This window comes from Pleurodeles waltl, chromosome 1_1 (genome assembly GCF_031143425.1).
Source record: "Pleurodeles waltl isolate 20211129_DDA chromosome 1_1, aPleWal1.hap1.20221129, whole genome shotgun sequence".
Lineage (NCBI taxonomy): Eukaryota > Metazoa > Chordata > Amphibia > Caudata > Salamandridae > Pleurodeles > Pleurodeles waltl.
The window spans coordinates 536722284-536746664 of record NC_090436.1 but is presented as its reverse complement, the minus strand read 5'-3'; positions in this window follow the sequence as shown (position 1 = coordinate 536746664).

Here is a 24381-nt window from a genome sequence, read left to right as displayed (position 1 = left end):
TGGTATACTAGGCTGAATCGTAACTGCTTTACCCAGCACCTGGCCTCTCTCCTCATTCTCCTTTCTGTCCCTGCGTTCCTTATTGACCATTATGTTAGTTCAAACGGAGGCCTATACTTTTCACATATAATGTAGACTTCTGCACGTTTGTTTTCTAATTTATGTGTTGACCAGAGTAGGCCCTCTGTAGTTTTCTTAAAGCCTATTACACAGTAAAGAGGCACAATATTCTAGAGGCTGATTGGTTGCTCCCCATCCCAAGGACAAAACTCATAATTGCTAGATTTTCATACTGGCTGAATTTGAAGATTCCAGACCCTTATTATTCCCATAGTACAATTCGCAAAACATGTAATAGGCTTCTAAAACTACCCACTAGGAACCACAACTAAAATAAAAAAAATCGGAAAGGTGAAATATTAGAGCTAAGGGTTTATTAATGAGGCAGCAATGAGCCCAATCACCGAATGAATGGGGAGAGTAGCAGGCCATGCTATTCTCAAAGGTCAGCATGATCCTGCCATTGAGCTGCCGTGAAAATGCTGGTCAGTGTCACTTCCTGTCTAATGCATTGAATGCTAACTACACTAAGAGCTGCTGAGAAAAATCTATTCATTGCTGTCCGTGTATAATTAAGCAGGGGAAGCCCTGGTTGCACTATGACTCCATAATTAGGGACCACGTTAGTGTCTTGTTGCACCTCCTATTATTATTAATTTTTGATCATTATAATTACTAAAAGGAAAACACAGAGCACAAGCTAGACAGCCATTACCCTTTGGGAAGCAATCAAGCCATTGACTGTGCAACTAAGTTCTCATCATCGTGGCTCGTAGCTAAGGCTAAGTTTTATAGAACCTCCAAGTGTAGTATAGGAGCTGCACCCGAGACCAGTCTCGACAGGTCTGCGATGCGTCGATTGACCTACTTTCACTGAAAGAGTGGATGCTCACATTTAATGAATGCAGCGTACTGCGTCACCGGAAACCAAAGAAGGCTTCAGAGGGTTGATGATGTGATTAATATAACGAAATGGGCCCGGGGGACAGTGAGGTAGCAGAAGATACAGTGTGCTGCTACTTACAGGAACTGCACTTCAATTTTGCTCTAGTTGGTTTATTTATTTACAGATATGTTTTGATCTTAAGTGCATTTCCGTTGTTCTACTGCCTGGGCTCAATCCAATACATCCACTGGAATATTCGGTTTTTCAGAATTGTTAGGTATAATGTTTCATTGTTTTTTTTCTTTCCAAACTACCTTTCCTTGCGCTCGATTTCCCTTCATTTCACAATAATTTACACGTATCAATGGTTGTTACCAGCGGCAGCTTGTACCTTTTTAAAGTGGTGGGATGAGTAAAGTGCCCCACCACTTCGCCAAAAAAAAAAAAAAAAACCAACGTAAACAAACCTTCCGCCCTAAAGCCCAAATAACACTATAACACAAATACTACACTACTACACGTACATGCACTACACACTTACATTCACTACTCATGTACATAACATAACACACATACATTACAAAAACATAAAAAAGGCACTTACCAGCGGGCTGCAAGTCGTCTGCGTACTTCTGCTCTCCGATGCTGGAAAGGCTCCCCTACTCAATCCAGGCGCTGCTCTCATGCTGTTCACCAGCATGAAAGAAGCACCTGGATTGAATGGAGCATCCTGGCTAGACACTTCTTCAGGCCCTGTAGGCCTGTGTCTGCTCTCCACCCAGCTGTCTTAGCTTGAGTGGAGAGCTTCAAAGTGCGCAGGTCACTTTGGCTGGCTCAAAGAAGCCGGCCAAAATGACACGCGCACTTTGGAGCATCCCTGCCAGGTACTGCTCCAGTCCTCTGTTGCGGCAGCAGAGAACACACCCAGCATGCTTCTGGGCTGGTGCACGCTGCAGGGAAAAAATAATATGGCAATGAAGTCTGTTCATTGCCATTCTATTTTTTACTGCGCAGCTCGCAGTGGGCAGGGGGCAGCTCTCCCCCACCCTTGTACAGAAACCTCCACTAGTTGTTGCTGGTCTAGAAATTTCATGTCAGAATTATTGTTGTTAACAGTGACCACCTACAGGGCGACCATTATTTTTAAACACCTAATTTTGCGCATAATGTCACCATAGGCCACTGGAATGAAACTGAAAACACTGATTAGCTACCACAGGGCTATTTAAAGGTTGGTCAGTCACAGTAGATGCTCTTGTCTCTTTTCTTCTGAATGGGAGCTCCCGCCATACTTAAAGCCCCCTCTCACTTAGTGAGTGTTTCTAAATACTCACTCTCCAAAACAGTTTATTTTATTCATGTGTTACCCATATATTGATGATCAGAGAGCTAGTATACCATCTTTACCCCAGTATATCACATTTCTCTTGGTTACATGTCTGCATCTGAGGTGAAGGCCAGTGTTGTTGTGCTGAAATTGGAACCCGATGACGGATAGGAACTTTTGCCCCAACGCAGGACACATACTGTGTCACTCCATCTTTCATTATTGTTTGGGCATTTTTCATATATTTGTCTTTACTTTGGACTGAATTTTTAATACTGCTTTGACTTAATTCTCCCTTGTAAATTACTACAAAACTTGTGTTTGAGCGAGTGAGATGTTATGAGAGATTCATCAAAATTCAGGGCTTTGTGTTACTCTGCACACTTGTATACTGCTGTCCAGTGCCCAGTGTATGTGCTCTGACCCCTAAAAAAATATTTAATTTGTTATACTCCTAAAAAAAAAAATTAAATTACTGTGAGAAATTGGGTTGTTGGTTGACTGGGGTGTGGGCCATTGTCAAGCAGCATAAACTATTCTTGTTGGATCACTGACAGAATATTGAAAAAAAAATATCGCTTGGACAGAATATCATGTCAAAAATATGAAGGATTAAAATATTGAGATGGGAAGTTCAAACAGGTAAGTATAGATTTACTATACTTAACTCCAGCTCTACACACCTTGAAGATATATATAGCAAAACAATTAGTCTGAAAAGCGCCGCGCTCTGACTGCTGGTGCCAGCAAAGGGTTTAGATCAGGACCCTCGAAAAATAAGCCATATATATATATATATATATATATATATATATATACATATATATATATATATATATATACATATATATTTTCCAAACTCAGATTCCCGAAAATCGGTCACTTCCACCATGTGGTGTGGGCCAGTGCGATACATAGAGTTTAAGAGTATGTTCTCTTTTTCTGTCCTTGGTGTAGGGAAGTGATGTTTAAGGAAAGTTGGGCAAAAATGTAAAAAATTGCTTGGAAGAAGATCGTGCAGATCGAAACGCATTGCCAATAAAGCGATTTTGCAACTCTATGGAGGTGTGCGATTCATTGGTGTACATACATATCAGCATAGCGATTTTATATATATATATATATATATATATATATATATATATATATATATATATATATGCTGCACATAAAATTCGAACGATGGCACTCCATGCAGATTACTGTCCTTTATTTATATCCAAAATGTCATATCAATCCATGTAACTAAGTAAACGCGTCACCCTAAATCTGTAATTTCGGAGTTACATGGATTGATATGGGTCCTGTGCCCATTGTCTGAGCACCCACCTCGATAGGCGAGCACAGGAAGAACAGCAGGACTCCTTATATATATATATATATATATATATATATATATATATATATATATATATATATATATATATATGTAACCCCAAGGTTCGTCCCCATCTTCAATGTCTACATGGCCCTGCTCGCTAACATCGCCCGATCCCACAACCTCAACATCATCTCATACACCAACAACACCCAGCTGATCCTCTCCCTCACCAAGGACTCCGCCAAGACCAACCTCTACGAAGGAATGAAGACCATCGCCGAATGGATGAAGAGCAGCTGCCTCAAACTCAATTCCGACAAGATGGAAGTCCTCATCTTCGGCCCCTCCCCCTCTGCATGGGATGACTCCTGGTGGCCTGCCACTCTCGGAGCCGCTCCGACTCCCACCGACCAAGCATGCAACCTAGGATTCATCTTGAACTCCTCATTATCCATGACCCAGCAAGTCAATGCCATCTCCTCCTCCTGCTTCATCACCCTCTGCATGCTCTGAAAGATCTATAAATGGATACCCCCCGAAACCAGAAGAACAGTTACCCAAGCCCTCGTAAGCAGCAAACTGGACTACGGCAATGCCCTCTATGCAGGAACCACTGCCAAACTCCAGAAGAGGCTGCAACGCATCCAGAACGTTTCCACATGCCTTATCTTTGACATCCCCCACCACTGCCACATCACAGACCACCTGAGAAACCTGCACTGGCTCCGAGTCAACAAGAGAATCACCTTCAAACTCCTCACCCTCACCCACGTTCACAAAGCACTGCACAACACTGGACCAGAATACATCAACAGACGGCTCTCCTTCTACTCCCCGACCCGACAGCTCCGCTCCAGCCGACCTCGCAACCACAGATCATGCTCGCACCTCACTGCCAAAACGTGGAACACTCTTCCCACCCACCTGTGCCAGACCAAAGACCTCCTTACCTTCAGGAAACTTCTCAAAACCTGGATGTTCGAGCAGTAACAGCACCTCCCCCCTTTATCCCCCACTCCTCAGCGCCTTGAGACCCTCACAGGTGAGTAGTGCACTTTACAAATTCCTGATTGATTGATATATACATATATATTTATAGTCAAAATGCATATATATGGTGTTATATATAGTAAAACTTAGCTTACCTATAGAAACTTGACTTCACAATATTTTTGTCCTCAATATTTTTCACACAACAGTATGTTCCATAATATTTTTGTTTTTGTTATTCTGTCTAAACAGCTTCTTGTCAGGGTAAGGCAAAAGCAAACTGCAAATTAACATGTGTTCACCCTCTGCTTGGCACAGAGCAGTGAGGCCTAGCTTGGAGGCAATATGCAAAGTATTTGTGCAATGCTTCAAACAATAAAAGAGTGAAACACCACACACAAAGGAACCCACACCAGGTGGAAAAGTAGAACTTAACGTAATAAAACAAGACCAAAACAAAAGGTAGAACTTGAGAATAAACTGCAAAACAACACTTAGAAGCCAAAAGCGCAAACAAGCGATATCTGATCGCACCGGACCATGACAAAGTCAAAAGTTCAGTCTGCCCGCAATGGAGCTCGAACCTATTAGGGAGACCCACCAGGGCCCCCTGACCAAACGTATCTTAAATCCGGGTTGTGGAATAATGCGTCGGTTCCGAACCATACAGAAGAGGGGATGCATTGCTTTTCTCAATGCAACAGATGCAATGGGTCTGGAGATGTGGTAAGGCTGCATCGGTCTGGAGATGCGGTCTGGAGATGTGGTGAGGCTGCTGTGTGAGTTCCTGATGCGCCAACATCGACGATTCATTAGGCAGTCTAGGCAATGCATCGGTTCCGATGAGCACAGGCATTGCAATGCGTAGTTTCAATATCATTGTCAAGGCTGCCGTTGAGGGCTTGTGAGGACCTTGAGCTGCGAAAAACGCTACAGTATTGGTTCTGAAGGCAGTGTGCTGGTTTCGGGATGTGAGGTACAGCTCTAATGTGATTCTGGTTGCGCTGGTTCAAACCAACGCAATAGAGGGAATGTGTCGATTTTCTCCATGTACTAGCAGCGATGTACTGATTCTGCTCTTGTAGAAGAGGATGTGTAAGTTCCACTGGAGCAAGAACCTTAGAGACACTTCCAAGGGTCCAGGACTGGTGAGGCACCACTTGGTAGGACAGACTCACAGATTTCAGAGTACAGGTGCAGGGTGGTTAGAAGCCTGTTATGTACTTTAAACTTCATATCAGGATGCCAGCCAGCTAACTCTTGGAGTCATTCTGGGTATTGGGTTGGAGAGATTGTCTCAGAGGCCCAGTATTTATACGCAGTTGGGCCATTGTAGTAGGGGAGACTTCAAAGACATGCCTTTAAGGTGCGCAGAGTCCCTGCACTTCCTGCCTTGGCTCCAGACTTACTATAGGGGGTATGCAGTCCTTTGGGGGTGGACAGGACACAGCCTATTTAGGTATAAGTGAGGCAGTGCCTAGCTCCTCCCTCCCATTCTGCCCAGGATGGCCAATCAAGGCCCATCAGGTCACACCTAAGCTCCCATTGTGTGGAGAAAGAATACACAAAGCCCAGCTGTCACTGCATCCCAGACGTAATGAGAGACAGGCAGTGGGCACCAAATGGCTAAAGTAAGAAAATGGCAACTTCTAAAAGTGGCATTTTCAGAACTGCAATTTAAAATTTGACTTTACCGTAAGTTGTGATATTAAATTATGATTCAAAAGACACCCAACTTGAAAAGTCTATCTCTTTCAGATTGTGAATTACATTTATAAGATGTATTTGGGTCATTCCGATGTTAGCCATGGGGAGGGAGTGGCCTTTCAGTAGTGAAAAACAAATTTAAGAGTTTTTCACTACCAGGACATGTAAAACTTAAAAGTATATGTCCAATATTTTAAATATACTGCACCCTACCCATGGGCCTGTGTAGGATCTACCTTAGGAGTGCTTTATGTGTATTAAAAAGTAAGGTTTGGGCCTGGCAAAAGGTTAACTTTGCCAGGTCTACATTGTAGTTCAAAACTGTACACACAATGTCTGCAGTGGACGGCCTGAGACAGGTTTAAAGGGCTAATTAGGTGGGAGGTACAATCAGTGCTGCATGCCCGCTAGTAGCATTTAATTTACAGGCCCTGGGCACATGTTGTGGCAATTAGAAATAAGCTAATGTTACCACGTGTAATGGAAAAAGCACAAGCACTTTAGCACTGGTTAGCAGAGGTAAAGTCTGCAGAATCCTAAGGCCAGCAAAAATGAAGTTTGTAAAAATAGTTCTGAAGGCAAAATGTTGGGGAAACCACACCAAGGATGCCAGGCCTAACACATACCTATAATTCCCTAGTATGTGGAACTAAGGGGCTGATATAGATCTTGGTGGATGGGTTACTCCGTCACCACGATGATGGATATCCCATCCGCCGAAATCTAAATCCTATTGGATATAATGGGATTACGATTTTGAGGAACAGGCTATCAGTCACTGTTGTGATGGAGTAACCCATCTGCCTATATCTAAATCAGGCCTTAAGTTTACCCAGAGCCTGTAAGTTAAATATGACTAGAGGACTATAACACTTATGCCCTGATTACAACATTGGCGGTAAAAACCGCTTACCGCTGTGCAGAAGACCGCCAACACACCGCCGCGGCTGCGGAATTCCGCCACAGCTATTATGACCCACATCTCGAAATCCGACAAAATTCAGACACCCACACAAGTCCGCCACACCGAACGTCAGTGATAAACTGGCGAAAACAAAACCTCCACTGTCACGCCAACAGAAATACGCCCACGCTATCATGACCCACGAATCCATGCGGCAGTCTTTCAACCGCAGTATTCCATTGGCGGTACACACCGCCACGCTCAAAATACACACACTTCTACAAAACACATCCACATTGGACAATTCGAAATACACACACCTGATACACATACACACACCACTCCCACACACCCATTACAATATAAAACTCACACCCACATCACCCACAAACCCCTATGACCAGTATTACAGATAGAAGGCCAGAGAGAGACACCACCATCCACAAACTAGCATCCACAGGCACTCAACACCATCACCCACACAACTTCCACGCACAAAACACCACACACCACTACATATCACCACACTTATCACCACTCACACCACCCCACACATCACCTACACCACCCCATGGCACGGCAAAGACACCCCAGGTTCTCGGAGGAGGAGCTCAGGGTCATGGTTGAGGAAATCGTCCGGGTAGAGCCACAGCTATTTGGAGCACAGGTGCAGCACACCTCCATTGCAAGGAAGATGGAGCTATGGCGAAGAATAGTCGACAGGGTCAAAGCAGTGGGACAACACCCAAGAAATCAGGACGACATCAGGAAGAGGTGGAATGACCTACAGGGGAAGGTGCGTTCCATGGTCTCCAGACACCACCTGGCGGTTCAGTGGACTGGAGGCGGACCCCCACCTCCTCACCCACAACTAACAACATGGGAGGAGCAAGTCTTGCCGATTCGGCATCCTGAGGGCCTCGCAGGAGTCGGTGGAGGAATGGACTCTGGTAAGTCAAACCTTTAACTACCATATCCCCCACCCTACCTGCATGCTATCACATACCCATACCCTCGCCCCCTCCCCTATCAATCCAACTCCTCACAAATGTAGCAATATCACAAACAACACATCCCAACACCAAGCCCTGCATGCAACATCAACGCATGGACACCCATCACTAAAGCATGCCCAATGCACATACGCATACACCCCCCTCAACCATCATCACACAAGCCCCCACATAGGAATGCAAGCACTGGGGTACACGGTCACCCACCCATTGCACACCATGACACACACAGACGCAATAATCATGCTTTTCCACCTCTGCAGGACCACTACCCAACGCCACCAGCCAGGAGGGTCCAGACATCTCCACCCCACCCACAGAAGAGGCCCACAGTGATGACAGCAGCTCTGTCCAACTGGATCTAGATGACCAGCCCGGACCATCGTGGGCCTCGGGACAGTCGGTTCCCCTCACACAGGCACAGGCCACCACAGACCTTCTACCCTCTGGTAACACCAGCACAGCACCCACCCAGCGGGCCCATACCTCCGTCCCCAGGACACGTCAATCAGCTGTGTGTCCACCACTACAGGGAACCCAGGATAACCCACCACCACAACAGCCACAGGGACCTGGGGGCAGTGGTAGTGGGCACACGGTCCAGGGGATGGAGACCCAGGAACACAGGGGAACTGAGAGGGCTGCTGTGCGACAGGGGGCGGACAGGCCAAGGGAACCCACTCTCCATGAGGCCCTCTCCTCCATCATGGGAGCATACCACCTCTCCCAGGAGACGATGGCAACGGTCCTGGCCAAGTTTCAGGAGACCCAGAGCATGCAGGAGGAACAGTATTTGGGGTTCAGGGAGGAACTCAGAACCATTAGCGCCGCCCTGGGCACCATCGTAGGGGTGCTGAAGGAAATACTCAACACCAGGAGGGACACTGTGGCACTCCAAGGGGCCCATAACACTAACATGGACGATGAACTGCCCACCACCTCCGCCGTAGCTAGTGGGCAGGAGGCACCGCCACAGGACCACCACACCAGCACCCCACCCCCTGCAGATGGAGAACCACCCCACAAGCGGTCCCTGAGATCCAGGAACAAGACACAGCACGATGCCAAGACCCCCGCCTAGAAATGAGACCACCCTGATTGTCAACCCACTGTCCCACTTTGTCACCCTGTCCATATTGGAATTGCCCCAGCTCCACTTCCTATGCCCATACGGGCAATGCACCTATGAGACAAATAGACTGGACTCTGCCATGGACACTCCTCCGCCATAACCCCTCACCATTTAACTTCCCCCTCCAATATTTTGTATGTAAATAAACACACCTAAAGCACCAAAAGATCTGGAGTCTGTCTGTGATTTCGAAATAGTGTATTTGCAAATACAGTGACAACATTTCCAGGAAATAGTAATGTCAACATACCTATGTCCCACAGCTCTAGTCCATTAGGAATCTAAGCAGATGACACATGTTGGGACCCACACCTGTGAAACCGTAAGGGAAAGTGACAACTCAGTGACCATACACTGGGTGAAATTGACAGACAGGATAGAGGTAGAAGTGTAAAAGTACTTGTAGTAGGCAGGAATGTATTCTCACCTGTGTTTCACTGGAAATATTGCTGGATGACTGAGTCCCTGTTGTCAATGTCTTCTTCCTCTGCTTCATCCTCATCACTGTCCACAGGCTCCACAGCTGCCACAACACCACCATCTGGACCATCCTCCTGCAGAAAAGGCACCTGTCGTCCCAAAGCCAAGTTATGAAGCATACAGCAGGCCACGATGATCTGGCACACCTTCTTTGGTGAGTAGAATAGGGATCCACCTGTCATATGGAGGCACCTAAACCTGGCCTTCAGGAGGCTGAAGGTGCGTTCGATCACCCTCCTAGTCCGCCCATGGGCCTCATTGTAGCGTTCCTCTGCCCTGGTCCTGGATTCCTCACTGTGGTCAGTAGCCATGACAGGTTGGGGTAACCAGAGTCACCTAATTGCCACACACGGTGCCTCTGTAGTTGACCCATCACATAAGGGATGCTGCTATTCCGCATGATGTAGGCGTCATGCACTGAGCCAGGGAACATGGCACTCACATGGGAGATGTACTGGTCTGCCAAACATACCATCTGTACATTCATGGAATGATAACTCTTCTGGTTCCTGTACACCTGTTCACTCCTGTGGGGGGGGGGACCAAAGCCACATGGGTCCCATCAATGGCACCTATGATGTTGGGGATATGTTCAAGGGCAGAGAAGTCACCTTTTACTGTAGGCAAGTCCTCCACCTGAGGGAAAATGATGTAGCTCCGCATGTGTTTCTGCAGGGAAGACAACACTCTGGACAACACATTGGAAAACATAGGCTGGGACATCCCTGATGCCATGGCCACAGTTGTTTGAAAAGACCCTCTTGCAAGGAGATGGAGCACTGATAGCACCTGCACTTGAGGGGGGATTTCTGTGGGATGGCGGAATGCTGACATCAGGTCTGGCTCCAACTGGGTACACAGTTCCTGGATTGTGGCACAGTCATACCTGTAGGTGATGATCAAATTTCTTTCCTCCATTGTCGACAGGTCCAGCAGCGGTCGGTACACCGGAGGATTCCGCCATCTCCTCATATGTCCCAGCGGACGGTGCCTATGAAGGACAACAGTGAGCACAGAGTCAAACAACTCAGAGGTAGGTACCCACAGTCTACACAGAACACGATTCATACACAAAATCTGGCCTGTATGTGTGTTGAGAGTAGGCCTAGGTATGTGTGACGAAGTTGGTAATTAGGCCATGTGGGCCCCTGAAATGGCGGCTGCCTGACCTGTAAAGCGGGACTATGGGATGTGAGGTAACTGCTCTGGCGTTGTACACCGTCACGGTGGGGGGTCGAAGACCGCGACGCAATGCTGCATTGGTTAACATTGGACCTTATGGGTCCCAGGAGCCAATGACGATGTATTCCGGCGGTGATGGTATGCACCGCCGCGGACGTGACCACCATTTTCTAGCTGTTGAATCACTCGAAGAGACAATGGCTCGTGCGTCTGGGGAAAGGGCCCCTGCCTTCACATCGGAGGAGTTGGAGAAGCTCGTGGATGGGGTCCTCCCCAGTACACGCTACTCTACGGTCCTCCAGACCAACAGGTAAGTACACAGGGAGCATGTTGTATGGGCTATGCCTGTGTGGAGAGGGCTAGTTGTAAGAAGGAAGGGGGCAGAGTTCTGCATGCATGAAAGACGGTGGGGGCATGTGCCACATGGCAAGGGTAGGGATGTGGGCCACTCACTTTGACGGTGCAGTTGTTAATGACTTCTCTTCTTCCCCTGTACATTTCATGTATGTCAGCGCCCACCAGAAGAAGGATATTTGCCGTGCCATCGCCAAGGACGTCCGGACCCTGGGGGTCCACACACACAGAGCACCCACTGCAGGAAGAGATGGGAGGACATTCACCGCTGGAGCAAGAAGATGGCGGAGGCTCAGCTGGGGATGGCCTCCCAATGTGGGATGGGTGCCCGTCGAACTATGACCCCCCTGATGTTCCGGATCCTGGCGGTGGCCTACCCTGAGTTGGATGGGCGCTTGAGGGCATCACAGCAGACACAAGGGGGTGAGTACACTCTCATTCTGCTGACTTTGCACGCAGTGGAGGGGTCTGGGTGGGGGAGGAGGGCTGTGGGTTTCCCTAGGCCAGGGCGAGTTCCATAGGCTAGGCCCCTTCGTAAGCAATGGCCCTGTGGCCCCCCACCCCGCCTCTGTAGAGTGCCAAGTACAGCTATTCATCCACCTGTGGCATCTATGTGTGCAGATGTCGTCCATAGCTTGTAGGCCATTTCCCAGGAATTGCACTGTAGAGCCCAACAGCGTGACGTAGTGCAGGGGGCTGCTGTGTCTGTCTTATCCGCCAACGGTAGCTGTCTTTCTTCTGTTCCCCCCCTTTTTTTGCGGTCTCCCTGTTCTTGTGTGCATTAGCATCATCAGGCGGAGGTGCAGTGGCACCAGAGCACGAGGGAGCTGCATCCCACATGGGCATGGAGGCCCACACTACGGACTCTGAATACACCAGTGGGACGGAGGGCGAGGGGAGCACCACGGCGGTCACAGGATCTGCAACCAGCAACACAGACTCATCCTCCGATGGGAGCTCCCTTGTGGTGGCGGCAACATCTGTGCCCCCCACTTCAACAGGAACAGCCGCCACCCCCCCTACCAGCACCGCCCTCCCAGCAGCCCCTCAGCCTTCTCCCCGTGCCCGCTTACCCAGGAGGGTGGGCATCACCTTCGCCCCAGGCACCTCAGCCCCTGTCACCTCTGCTGCCCTCAGTGAGGAGGCCATTGACCTCCTCAGGTCCCTCACTGTTGGGCAGTCTACCATTTTGAATGCCATCCAGGGTGTAGAAAGGGAGTTGCAACACACAAATGCATTCCTGGAGGGCATTCATTCTAGTCAGGCTGTCCTTCATCGAACCATTCAAACTCTGGCCTCTGCACTCATGGCAGCCATTGTCCTTGTGTCTAGACTCCCCCTCCAACTTCCTCCACCCAGACCCAATCCCCTGTACCCCTGCCTATCCCAAGCACACCATCAGACCAGCCTGCACACACCTCACCACACAAGGGAAGCTCAGGCAAACATAAGCACCACACATTCCACAGGCACTCACGCAAGCATCACACACATACAGACACACCAACATCCACTGCCTCCACTGTGTCCCCCTCGTCGTCGTCTCCCCCCTCCCTCCCAGTCTCGTCTACACTCACACCTGCATGCAGTACCACTACAGCCACTACGTCCCGCACCAGCACACCTACCACCACACCCCGCTCACTTGCACTCACCACCCCCACTACCATTTACACGTCCCCTGTGTCCTCTCCCAGTGTGTCTGTGACACCCCCTCCCAAGATACAGAAATGCAGGCACACACCCACCCAACATACATCCACCTCACAACAGCCTCCAGCGCATGCACCTGCACCCAAAGCCACAAAACATACATCTCCTATAACCACCACCTCTTCCTCCACTCCCAAACCCCCTCCAGCTACCCGTCCCAGTGTCTCCAAACAACTTTTCCTGTCCACCCTTAACCTATTTCCCACCACCCCTCGGTCCAACTCATAGGTCCCGTACTAGCACCTCAGCCACAAAATCTCCGGGACCAGTGGTGTCTGTTGTCATAGGTATGTGGAGTGCACCGGCCACCAGGCTAGCCAGTCTGTCACGGAGCCACAGCACAGCCAGTCCCCCCCCTGTGAAGCACCAGAAGTTGGCCAGTGCCCGACGGGAGAGGGGGAAGACTCTAGCCAGCCAAGCCGCTCACAGGGGTCCCGTGTGGACTCAACTGTGACTCCTCTCAAGGTGGGAAAGGGGCAGAAGAAACCTGCAAAGTCTGGGAGGAGCAGCACGGCGGAGAAGACTGCCATCATCCCCGCTGGGCAGGAGGGCCCGCCAGCCCCATCATCGCTGCCCAGGAGGCCACCGCCAGCCCCATTGTCGCTGCCCAGGAGGGCACCGCCAGCCCCATTGTCGCTGCCCAGGAGGGCACCGCCAGCCCCATTGTCGCTGCCCAGGAGGGCCCCGCAAGCCCCATCGTCGCTGCCCAGGAGGGCCCCGCAAGCCCCATCGTCGCTGCCCAGGAGGGCCCCGCAAGCCACAGCCCAGCTGCCCAGGAGGGCCCCGCAAGCCTCATCGTCGCTGCCCAGGAGACCACCGCCAGCCCCATCGTTGCTGCCCAGGAGGCCACCGCCAGCCCCATCGTCGCTGCCCAGGAGGCCCCCGCCAGCCCCATCGTTGCTGCCCAGGAGGCCACCGCCAGCCCCATCGTCGCTGCCCAGGAAGGCCCTGCAAGCCACAGCCCAGCTGCCCAGGAGGGCCCCGCCAGCCACAGCCCATCTGACCAATGAAGGACCGCCAGCCACAGCCCAGCTGGGCAATGACGGACCGCCAGGGCAAGCACCGCTGAACAGGGCAAGCACCGCTGAACAGGGCAAAGATTGCCATGGCAAGCACCGCTGAACAGGGCAGAGACCGCCAACTCAAGCACTGCTGAACAGGGCACGCACCGCTGAACAGGCCAAAGACCGCCATGGCAAGCACCGCTGAACAGGGCAAGCACTGCTGAACAGGGCAAAGACCGCCATGGCAAGCACCGCTGAACAGGGCATAGACCGCCATGGCAAGTGCTGCTGAACAGGGCAGAGACCGCCAACTCAAGCACCGCTGAACAGGGCAGAGACCGCCAACTCAAGCACCGCTGAACAGGGCAAGCACCGCTGAACAGGGAAAAGACTGCCATGGCAAGCACCGCTGAACAGGGCAGAGACCGCCAACTCAAGCACCGCTGAACAGGGCAAGCATCGCTGAACAGGCCAAAGACCGCCATGGCAAGCACTGCTGAACAGGGCAAGCACCGCTGAACAGGGCAAAGACCGCCATGGCAAGCACCGCTGAACAGGTCAAGGACCGCTGAACAGGGCAAAGACCGCCATGGCAAGCACCGCTGAACAGGGCAGAGACCTCCAACTCAAGCACCGCTGAACAGGGCAAAGATCGCCATGGCAAGCACCGCTGAACAGGGCAGAGACCTCCAACTCAAGCACCGCTGAACAGGGCAAAGACCGCCATGGCAAGCACCGCTGAACAGGGCAGAGACCGCCAACTCAAGCACTGCTGAACAGGGCAAGCACCGCTGAACAGGGCAAAGACCGCCATGGCAAGCACAGCTGAACAGGTCAAGGACCGCTGAACAGGGCAAAGACCGCCATGGCAAGCACCACTGAACAGGGCAGAGACCTCCAACTCAAGCACCGCTGAACAGGGCAAGCACCGCTGAACAGGGCAAAGATCGCCATGGCAAGCACCGCTGAACAGGGCAGAGACCGCCAACTCAAGCACTGCTGAACAGGGCACGCACCGCTGAACACGCCAAAGACCGCCATGGCAAGCACCGCTGAACAGGGCAAGCACCGCTGAACAGGGCAAAGACCGCCATGGCAAGCACAGCTGAACAGGTCAAGGACCGCTGAACAGGGCAAAGACCGCCATGGCAAGCACCACTGAACAGGGCAGAGACCTCCAACTCAAGCACCGCTGAACAGGGCAAGCACCGCTGAACAGGGCAAAGATCGCCATGGCAAGCACCGCTGAACAGGGCAGAGACCGCCAACTCAAGCACTGCTGAACAGGGCACGCACCGCTGAACAGGCCAAAGACCGCCATGGCAAGCACCGCTGAACAGGGCAAGCACTGCTGAACAGGGCAAAGACCGCCATGGCAAGCACTGCTGAACAGGGCAAAGACCGCCATGGCAAGCACCGCTGAACAGGGCATAGACCGCCATGGCAAGTGCTGCTGAACAGGGCAGAGACCGCCAACTCAAGCACCGCTGAACAGGGCAAGCACCGCTGAACAGGGAAAAGACTGCCATGGCAAGCACTGCTGAACAGGGCAGAGACCGCCAACTCAAGCACCGCTGAACAGGGCAAGCACCGCTGAACAGGCCAAAGACCGCCATGGCAAGCACCGCTGAACAAGGCAAAGACCGCCATGGCAAGCACCGCTGAACAGGGCAAGGACCGCTGAACAGGGCAAAGACCGCCATGGCAAGCACCGCTGAACAGGGCAGAGACCATCAACTCAAGCACCTCTGAACAGGGCAGAGACCTCCAACTCAAGCACCGTTGAACAGGGCAAGCACCGCTGAACAGGCCAAAGACCGCCATGGCAAGCACCGCTGAACAAGGCAAGTATCGCTGGACAGGGCAAAGACTGCTAAGGCAAGCACCGCTAGCCCATGAGCGGCAGGGGCAGTGACGCAACTGGGACCGTCACGGGGTGAGTGATGCACTCTGGGCACCAGTCCCCCTCCAGAACCAGTGGAGAACAGCATCCACTACCTCTGTCATGCACAGGATGAAGCACTCTGGGCACCAGTCCCCCTCCAGAACCAGTGGAGAACAGCATCCACTACCTCTGTCCTACACAGGATGAAACACTCTGGGCACCAGTCCCCCTCCAGAACCAGTGGAGACATGCATCCACTTGAGAAACTGTGGCTTTGCACTCCCCAGGATGGCACAGTGGGCAACTCACCCAATGTAGGAACTTGAGAGACTGTGGCTTTGCACTCCCCAGGATACAGCAGTGGGCAAACCACCCACTGTAGGAACTTGAGAGACTTTGGCTTTGCACTCACCAGGATACAGCAGTGGGCAAACCACCCACTTTAGGAACTTGAGAGACTGTGGCTTTGCACTCCCCAGGATTGAACAGTGGGCAACCCTCCCACTGTAGAGACTTGAAAGACTGTGGCTTTGCACTCCCCAGGATGCAGCAGTGGGCAAACCACCCACTGTAGAGACTTGAGAGACTGTGGCTTTGCACTCCCCAGGATGCAGCAGTGGGCAAACCACCCACTGTAGGGACTTCAGAGACTGTGGCTTTGCACTCCCCAGGATTGAACATTGGGCAATCCACCCACTGTAGTTACTTGAGAGACTGTGGCTTTGCACTCCCCAAGATGCAGCAGTGGGCAAACCACCCACTGTAGAGACTTGAGAGACTGTGGCTTTGCACTCCCCGGGATGCAGCAGTGGGCAATCCACCCACTGTAGGGACTTCAGAGACTCTGACTTTACACTCCCCAGGATACATCAATGGGCATGGTGCCCCCTCGTGGATCTGGCATCGTGCACTCATCCGGCTGAGGTGCCCCTCCTTCCCTTCCCCCTGAGGTGCCTGTTGTATGTCTATCTGATGCCCCTGCAGTGTTCTCTCCGTCATGTTCGGGTATCTTGTGTGGGCCTCACCCATGCATTTTGGGCCCAGTGGTCCACGGACTATGAATGTTGCAATACCTGGACTACTAATCGTGGTGTATATTTTGTTTATAGTGTATATATATATATATATATATATTTTTTTTTGCTTACTGATTTTTGATATATTACAATAGTTACACTCATTTACTTTTGTCTTTGCATTCTTCCGGGGGGTTGGGGGTGTTACTGTAATTTATAGATATGCATTGGTGTGTGTGTTGTAGTGGGTGAGGGTGGGGGTTGGGGTGTTGCATGTGTGTGTCCCTTTTTTTTGCCTCCCATCTTCCCTATGTCGTAGGTGCAGTACTCACTGTGGTCTTCGCCACCGGCGTTGGTGCTCCTTGTAGAGAAGCAGGAAAACTAGCGCAGGGAGAATATGAAGTTCCGGCTCCATGCTGTCCTCCTTCCTCGTGGAGTGTGTAGAGGTGAGCGTTTTTCCTTCTAAATGCCTGTTTCCGCCGTGTTTTTATCCGTGGTGAATCCGCCCCAGAAAAGGTGGTGGATTGGCCTGTCATAACAGTGTGGGTGGTACATTGACTCCCGCCTGTCTGTTGGTGGTGACCGCCGCGTTGTTTGTCTGTACCACGGTGGCGGTCGGAGTGTTAAAGTGGCTGTCTTTGTTGGCGGTTTCCGCCACGGTCCTAATTCCCAAATTTTTACCACCGGCCTGTTGGCGGTCTTACCGCCGCTTTAACACCGTCCGCCAGGGTTGTAACAACCACCTTATTTAGCTACCATTAGAGTGACAGTGCAAAACTTGACTGCATGCCTACCACTCTAGACTGTCTGTGTAGGTTTAATACTGCAAACTTGACCTTTAAAAATAACATCATTTGTCAGGCCTAAACATGCCTTTCAAATATCACTGTCACTCCTAAGTAGGCCTTATATGGTCATAAAGCAGGGTGCGTTGAATTTAAAATTAGGACATTTAGGGATGAACACGGCGGTAAACACAGCTGTGTTCATGCTGGCGGTCTTTTCATAGACTGCCAGCCCCCCAGAGACCCCGTTGTCCGCATGAAGAACATTCTGCTGGGCCGGGACATTGCTGATATCTCCACAAGGAGCTGCCATCAATGCCGCTGTGCGGCAGGTGCAGCAGCACCCGCCACGCAGATCACTGCCCGTAAATCGGGCAGTGACCTGCACAACAGGGCACTGCCGGGTGCCGCTGCACTGCCCATGCCAAGTGCATGGGCAGTGCGGGAGCTCCCAGGGGGCCGGGGAGCACCCCTTCCGCCAGCATTTCCCTGGCAGCGCTGCCCTGTCAGATAATGTAATCTGCCGTTGTGAGGCTGCCTGTCGGTGATAGCCTAGCGTTGGTGGACGGTATACCGGGACACTTATTATGACCCACACATAGAAATCCGCCACTATACAGACACACACACTGGACTGGACAGGATGACCAACGTGGCCCATCAGGGACCCCTGGGCAGTCCGTGACCCAGCCACAGTCCCAAACCACCACAGAGCCTCCCCCTCAGGAAACACCACCAAAGCACCCACCCAGCAGGCCCATCCCTCTGTCCCCAGGACACGTCAATCAGCAGTGTGTCCACCACTATAGGGACCCCAGGCAACCCACAAACCCAGGACGATCAGGGACCAGGGGTCATTGGCAGTGGGCACACGGTTCAGGGGACAGAGGCACAGGACAACAGGGAAGCTGGGAGGACTGCTGTGCGACTGGAGTAGAACAGGCCCAGGGAACCGACTCTCCATGAGGCACTCACCAACATCCTGGGAGCATATCACCTTTCCCAGAAGACCATTGGCCAGATACTGGGCAAGCTGCAGGAGACCCTGCGGCTGCAGGAGGGACAGTACCTGGGGATCAGGGATGACCTGAGAGACATCTACACCACCCTGGTCACCATTGCAGGGGTGCTGGCAGACATGGCCAAAAGCATGAGGCAGGCAGTGGCACACCAACAGGCCCCTGACACTAGCCACACCGATGAACTGCCCTCCACCTCCGCTGACACTAGCGGACAGGAGGCCCCGCTACTGGAACAACAGGCCATCAACACCCCAACCCCTGCAGAAGGAGAAACACCACGCAAAAGGTCCCTGCAATCCAGGCGGAAGCCTGAGAACATTGCCCAGACCCCCGCCAGGAAATAAGACTCCCCTGAATGTCACCATTGTGTTGCCCTGTCCACTTCGAACTGCCATTGCTCCACTTCCTATGCCCCCGTGGACAATGCACCGGTGACACAAATAGACTGTGCCCTATCCTGGACATTCCTCCACCATCAACCCAGCCCATTGCAATACCCCCTACACTTATTATCACAGAAATAAACACTCTTAGAACTAATGCAAGTATGGAGTCTGTCAATTGATGAAAAAAATGTGTTAGTTTAACAAGCTGTAAACATTGCAATTCAAATGTACAGTTACATATACATAGGTATGACTTGTAGTGGGCAGCAGTAAACACAGCAGGAGCCAGAGTGGGGCAGATATATCTGAAAATAGAGATGCCAAAGGGTACAGTAAGTGGCCATAGAAATAGGAAAATCAGGCTGCCATGTACAATGTCCAACACAAAAATGCAATGGAAGGTGAAGTTACAGTGTCTTACCTGTGTGTCACTGAATTATAGTATTTATGTTGTCTACATCCTCTTCCTCTGCCTCCTCTTCGTCAGTGTCCATAGGCTCCACCGCTGCCACACAACCATCTCCAGCCTCATCCTCCTGCAGAAAAGGCACGTGGCATCTCAAGGCCATGTTGTGCAACATGCACCGATGATCTGGCACACCTTCATGGGTGAGTAGTACAGGGATCCACCAGTCAGATGGAGGCACCGGAATCTGGCCTTCAGGAGGCCAAAGGTGCTCTCAAAGATCTTCCTTGGTCTCCCATGTGCCTCATTGTAATGTTCCTCTGCCCTTGTCCTGGCATTCCTCACTGAGATCAGTAGCCATGAAAGGTTGGGGTAACCAGGGTCACCTGCAAATATCGAAGGATACCTGTTAGCCAGACACTCACCCTTAGGCCAAAACCCCACACCCATATACCTACAATAACTGTGTGGGGACCATGGGCTCACCTATTAGCTAGAGTGACCTTTGACCTTTGTGGCCACTGGATCACTCCCCACGCTACAGCGACACCCAGCTGTCCCCGTGTCCTCCTCTCCCTGCCCTCGCTGCTCCCTGCTGGCCATCCCTGGTGTCTAGCGGTAAGCGCCTTCTTGGAGTCACTGTGTGTGTTACCTTGTCCTGACTGTATTTACCATGTCTACCCTGTCTTAACCACAATAGCCATTTTTTGCCTTGTCTCCTCTGTAATTTCCGTGTTTTGCCTTGTCTCTCTGTATTTTGCCTTGTCTCCTCTGTAATCTCCGTGTTTTGCCTGGTCTCTCTGTATTTTGCCTTGTCTCTCTGTGTTTTGCCTTGTCTCCTCTGTAATCTCCGTGTTTTGCCTTGTCTCTCTGTATTTTGCCTTGTCTCCTCTGTAATCTCCGTGTTTTGCCTGGTCTCTCTGTATTTTGCCTTGTCTCTCTGTGTTTTGCCTTGTCTTTCTGCAACTCGCAAGTTGTGCCTGTCTCCTCCATAATTCCCGCGTCTGCCTGATCTTGTCTGCATCTGCCATCTGTTCTCACCTCGTTTTTCCGCTTTTCCGCTCCTACTGCGCCTGTTCCTTTCTTTTTCGCCGCCCTCTGTGCCCCCCTGGCCCCCCCAGCGCCTCGGCTCCCCCGAGCCGTCTCCTTTCCCGCTGCTGTGGCCCCACCCCCCTCTAGCCCCCACTCGTTCCCGCCTCCCAGCTGCTCCTCCCTCCCTCCTCCCCTTCTTAATGGTGGTTGCTGTGCGACCGCGCAGCGGGCGCATCAGAGCCAAGTCCGTCTGCGCCCGTCCGCGCCTGGACCGTGCCCAGCGCCACCCCCCCCGGCCCACGGAATCCCCGTACCTCCAGACACCACTACACTGTCAGCAACCTCAACGCACTCAATCCTGGCCGCTCCACAGCATGCTTCCAGTCCTCACCAAGGAATACCCACGAACCCTTCTCCTGCCACAACTGCAGATTCACCTGCGACAGAACCACCAAACCTCCAAAGACCAGAACCAACCACCTCCGCTTCATACTCCTTAACACCCACTCCGCACGCCATCGAGCTCTGGGACCTGCTCGACACATCAGCCCCGGACGTGGCCTTCCTTACCGAAACCTGGTGAAATGACTCCTTGGCGCCCGACATCGCCATAGCCATCCCGGAGGGCTACAAGATTACCCGCAGGGATCGCACAAACGGAATCGGAGGAGGAATAGCCATCGCCCACAAGACCACCTTCAAGGTCCACCCCCACACGGACGACACCCTCAAGACCGCTGAACACCTGCACTTCCAAATACACACCGACCCCAACACCACTCTCAGAGGAACGCTCGTCTATAGACCCCCAGGACCACGGGCACCCTTCAGCGACTCCATCTCTGACCTAGCCAGCACCCACGCACTCACCTCCACAGACTACATCCTCCTCGGGGACCTCAACTTCCACCTCGAGAACAACAACGACGTCAACTCCACCACCCTGATCGACAACCTCGGCCTCAGACAACTAGTCACCACACCCACCCACGCAGACGGTCACACACTTGACCCCATCTTCTCCACAAGCGCCCACATCACCTTCAACCACACCACCAAACTCCACTGGACCGACCACCACTGCATCCACTTCACGTTCCAGAAACAGGTCAAGCACCACCGTACCCTACAACCACCCCACCGCCACTGGAGCAAAGTCACCCAAGAACAGCTGACCAGCGCCCTTGCCCATAACCCGCCCAACGACCCCACCGACCCAGACACTGCCACCCACAACCTCAGACAGTGGATCAACGACTGCCCCAACTCACTCGTCCCACTCAAAACGACCTCCAACAACCAAGCCACCAAGAAAGCCACCTGGTTCACCGAAAAGCTCCAGACCTCCAAGCACATCTGCCGGAAACTTAAGAATAAATGGCTCACCGAACACACACCGACAGCCTCACGGCCCACAAAGACGCCACCCGCAGACACCACCAACTAATCAGACTAGCCAAAAGATCATCCTTCAAAGACCGCCTAGATAACAACGCACACGACAGCAAAGAGCTCTTCAGCATCGTGAAAGAACTCTCCAACCCCAGCACCAACATCAACGATTTTCCACCCTCACAAGAGCTCTGCTACTCTCTGGCCACATTCTTCCACCAAAAGATCATTGACATCCACGACAGCTTCAACACCACAGCCGGCCCCACCACGCCAGACACCACCCCCGCTAATACCACCCGCTCCGATCGCCTAACCTCCTGGGCCAACGTCAACGACACCGAGACACACAAATTCATGAACTCCATCCACTCCAGATCTCCGTCAGACCCATGCCCCCACCACGTGTACAACAAAGCGGACGCAGCCATCGCTCCCCAACTACGGAAGGTCATCAACATCTCCTTCGAAACAGCAACATTCCCAGAAAGCTGGAAACATGCCGAAATCAACGCCCTACTTAAGAAGCCCAAAGCAGACCCCCAGGACCTTAAGAACTTCCGACCCATCTCCCTACTCCCGTTCCCTGCGAAGGTCATCGAGAAAGTCGTCAATGCACAATTGACTCGCCATCTCGAAAACAACGACATCCTGGACCCCTCCCAGTCCGGCTTCCCTCGAAACCACAGCACTGAGAACGCGCTCCTCGCCGCCACAGATGACATCAGATACCAAATGGACAACGGCAAAACTTCAGCCCTCATCCTCCTGGACCTATCAGCCGCCTTCGACGCGGTATGCCATCACACTCTGATAACCCACCTCTCCGAAGCTGGAATACAAGAGAAAGCCCTCAAGTGGACCACATCCTTCCTCTCTGACAGAACCCAGAGAGTCCGCCTCCCTCCCTTCCGCTCCAAAGCCACCAAAATCATCTGCGGCGTACCCCAGGGCTCATCCCTCAGCCCAACACTATTCAACATCTACATGGCACCCCTCGCCCAAGTAGCCCGCCAACACAACCTCAACATCATCTCCTACCCCGACGACACCAAGCTCATCCTCTCCCTCACCAAAGACCCGCACACCGCAAAGTCCAAACTCCACGAGGGGATGCAGGCCGTTGCCGAATGGATGAGAAACAGCCGCCTGAAACTGAACTCGGACAAGATGGAAGTCCTCATCCTCGGACCCAACCCCTCCGCCTGGGATGACTCCTGGGGGCCTACATCCCTAGGAACCCCACCAACACCTACCGACCACACACGCAATCTGGGCTTCATCCTCGACTCCTCTCTCTCCATGTCAAAACAGGTCAACACAGTCACCTCCTCCTGCTACAACACTCCCTGCATGCTCCGCAGGATCTACAAGTGGATCCCAACAGACACCAGAAAAACAGTGACACAGGCCCTCGTCAGCAGCAGGCTGGACTAATGCAACGCACTCTACACAGGCATCCCGACAAAACAACTACAGCGCCTCCAACGCATCCAAAACGCCTCCGCCCGACTGAGCCTCAACGCACCCCGCCGCAACCACATCACACCCCACCTGAGAGACCTCCACTGGCTCCCCGTTGAAAAGAGGATCACTTTCAAGCTCCTCACCCACGCACACAAAGCACTCCACAACACTGGACCTGCCTACCTCAAGAACAGACTCAGCTTCTACACCCCCACCAGCCAGCTCGGCTCCGCAGACCTCGCACTCGCCACCGTCCCCCACATCCCCCGAAAGACATCCGGCGGCAGATCCTTCTCCTACCTCGCCGCCAGGACATGGAACACTCTCCCAATCAACCTACGACGGACCCAGGACCTACTCGCCTTCAGAAGACTCCTCAAGACCTGGCTCTTCGACCAGTAGCAGCTCATCCCCCCCCCCAGCGCCTTGAAACCCTAACGGGTATGTAGTGCGCTCTATAAATAGAGTGATTGATTGATTGATTGATTAGCCACACCATATGCCTCTGGAGTTGAGACATCACATATGGTATGCTACTATTCCTCAAGATAAAGGCATCATTCACAGAGCCAGGATACTTTGTATTGACATGAAAGATGTACTGGTCTGCCAAACACACCATCTGCACATTCTGAGAGTGAAAGCTCTTTCGATTTCTGAACACCAGTTCATTTCTCCGGGGGGAGGGACAAAGGCAATATGTGTACCATCAATAGCACCAATTATGTTGTAGATATGTCCCATTGCATAGAAGTCAGCCTTCACTGTGGTCAAATCCCCCATCTGGGGGAATATGATGTAGCTGCACATGTGTTTCATCAGGGCAGACATCACTCTGGTCAGCACGTTGGAGAACATAGCCTGTGACATCCCTGCTGCCGTGGCCACTTTCGCTTGGAAGGAACCATTTGCCAAGA